The 2,921-nt window shown below is 54.1% G+C and overlaps 1 long non-coding RNA gene across 1 annotated transcript; it reads left to right on the top strand.

Annotated features, from left to right (window-relative positions):
* Positions 1 to 211: 211 nt before the first annotated feature.
* On the top strand, positions 212 to 2,290 carry LOC120638207. The gene is made up of 2 exons (XR_005659736.1): positions 212 to 509; positions 2,176 to 2,290. It is a non-coding gene; the product is annotated as an uncharacterized LOC120638207 (long non-coding RNA).
* Positions 2,291 to 2,921: the final 631 nt, after the last annotated feature.

Below are 2,921 nucleotides of genomic sequence, written 5' to 3'. Positions count from 1 at the left end.
CGGACCTGACAGTGTTAATTTTCGTAATGAAGTAGGTGGTGGGATCATTAAGGGTGAGGGATGGGGGAGGGGGAGGAACAGGGGGCCAGAGGAGAGAGTTTAAAGTCCGGAACAATTGGTAGGGTTGATGGGCATGGTCGTCAATGAGGGAAGAAAAGTAATTTTGCCTGGCAGAGAAAAGGGCAGAGATAAGGCAGGAAAGGGTAAATTTAAAGTGAATAAGGTTGGCTTGGTGCTTAGTGGTGATCTGACTGTAGGGAAAGAGGGAAGATGAACTGGAGAAAAAGGCCGGTCCACAGCCGCAGGAGAACGAGAACGCTGGATTGTATAATGCTGGCGGGCAGGAAGACGGTTATCAGAGATTACGACAGTTGATGACCTGCCCAGGCTAAGGCCGCTCTGGGGAGAGATCTTGGCGTCCTCTGGAAAGTCTCTGTCGCGAGAGACGGTTGATGGTCCGCGCCGGTTTGTGGCCCATCGGGTGAAGAGATCTCGTGGTTCTCGGGCAGGTCGGTGTTCCGGGCCACGGTTGAAGGCCGCACCGGTTTGTGGCCCCTCGAAGGAGCGATCTCAGCGTCCTAGGTCGGGTTATTGTCCCGTGCCACAGCTGATGGTCCGCGCCATTTATGGCCCCTCGCTGGAGAGATCTCGGTTTCTTGAGGGAGGTCTTTGTCACAGGGGATGGTTGATGGTCCTCCCCGGTTTGTGGCTTCTTGTCCCTAAGACCTTACTCCGGCCCTCATTCTAACTGGCTTCGTAGTCTCTTCACCTTCCTCTAATATTCCACTCACTGTCTTTCCACCCTTTGATTTAGACATTTTCCTAATATTCCTATTCCCCACTACCTAACTGGAATAGAGGCACTAACTGCCCTGTTCCAAGGAAAACTCTACCCCTCTTGCGTGTGGCCATGGGGACTGAGGAACAGAGTGCCGGAGGTCAGGGGGCTGAGCCGTCCAGGGCTGACAGGTCTCCCCCTCCCAGGCAAACTCCCAGACTCCAGTGGAGCTCTAATCTCAGCCGCCTCCCCCACTCCTTACCGACCACACTGTCAGAAGGAAAGGCGGGCCCAACCCAGGAAAGAGGTTGGGTTTTGTCTTGACTCTGGCTCGGTCCAGCTCTCACCGTCCCAGAGTCCTGGGGTTAGGCTCCACCTCCAGCCTTGACTCCTTGCTCCCGGGGACAGCCGGAGCAAAAGTGGGGGATCACAGAGGGGGCCGGGCCCCCGAGCCTCCTTCTCTCACATGGCTTTCTGAGCCCGGGATCCTCTCCAATCTTCTGGGCCCTGAACCTTTATGGCATGGTCCAAGATAGCCCCGCAGCTCCAGACGTGGAGGCACCAAACCGTCCAGTCGCCACCTCGTCCACCTAGCCTTCTTCTTCTCCCACGGGATGGGAGCCCTTAGAAGACGAACAAGCCATCGTTCTTTGCCAGGATCCTCTCGTAGGATCTCAGGAATCCTCAGGGTTTGAATTTCTGACAAGGGGGTGGTAAAGACCACGTAAGATGTGGGGCAGCTCTGCTTTAACAGCAGCCCCCCACCCAACACACAAACACTTTGATCACACCCCGGAGACTGGGGAGAAGTCCTGCACTCCCCACCCAACTCTACTGCTGTCTGCCCATAACTTTCGCTCTCCTCCTTCTGTTCTTCTACCACCACCCAGCCAGGACTGTGGAGCCGGTAAGGGCCCCTGAGAAAAAGCCTGAAAGACTAGACAGAGGAAAGAGGAAGGCAGAGAAATCAGTCTGTCAGTCGATGGTATTTACAGAGCGCTTACCATGTACAGAGCACTGCATTTAGAGCTGGGGAGAATACAGTCCAATAGAATGAGCAGAGACATCTCCCTGCCCATTATGACCTGACATTCTAGGGGGAAATAACTGCTAGAGGGCCAGAGAGCAAGCATTCAGAAAGGCAAGTGATAGAGAAAAGCAAGACAAAGGAGGAAGCAAGGAGCATGGCCAGAGATAGCAGAGAGAGAGGGATAGAGAACGAGACTGTGGGTTTGGGTTTGGTTTCCAGAGTGTTTTGGGAATCACTCTGCAAAAAGATTTCCAAGTCTTCGTCCGAGAGCAGAGGGCATTCGAGAATGATGGTGGTGGTGTATACTGAGGGGAATGGAAACGAGCCATTATTTTCTCGTTTGTTCTCCCATCCATCCAACCACTAGCTTCCCAGAAGGACAACGGCGCAGTTTCCATGACCAACCTCCGGAGGCAGGGCGGAGGAGCCAAGAGCGGCCTCCTCTGGAATCCGGCAAAGAAAATGGGTCGGGCTAGATCGTGCGTCGTTTTTGTTCGTTTGTTTTTTGTTGGTACGTTTGTTTTCTATCCCCAGCGCCTTCCACTTCCCTCTCACCGAGGAAGACAACGGCCGTGAATTTCACATCTTGCTGGGGGCAGTTGGTATATGGCACAACTTGGGACAAGAAAATGGGAAGGCTTTCCTTAAAACTCTCCACCTGGGGAAGAAGAGAAGGAGAGTGAGAGACCCCAGCCTATCCCCAACCTCCTTGTGGATGCCCCTCCCCCGCCCAACTCCCCAAAATCTAGTTCCACCCCAGGGTACTGGGATATCAACCTCTTCCCTATCCCTTTCCAAAATCAATCCCTCTGGCCTTTAAGGTCATTGCGGGCCGGGAACATGCCACCAACTGTTCAACTGAACTTTCAACCAAGATATCGCACCGATGTGTTCCCCAGGAGGGATCCGCCCCCACAGTTCCCTCCCTGTACTCAAGGACGCCCCTTCCACCCATCCCCGCCATCCCAGATGTACTCACCAAGGCCTGCCAGATGGTACCATAGGCCGTGCTTTCCCTCTCTTCCCCGCTCAGCGTCCATCCTACTGCTTGTGAGTACCTCCAACCGATGCTCTGGGCCAGCCATAAGAATATACATCTGGTTTTCTGGATAC

This window comes from Ornithorhynchus anatinus, unplaced genomic scaffold (genome assembly GCF_004115215.2).
Source record: "Ornithorhynchus anatinus isolate Pmale09 unplaced genomic scaffold, mOrnAna1.pri.v4 scaffold_682_arrow_ctg1, whole genome shotgun sequence".
NCBI classification, from domain to species: Eukaryota; Metazoa; Chordata; class Mammalia; order Monotremata; family Ornithorhynchidae; genus Ornithorhynchus; species Ornithorhynchus anatinus.
The sequence above is the reverse complement of the archived record's forward strand: the minus strand, read 5'-3'. Positions and strand labels throughout refer to the sequence as shown.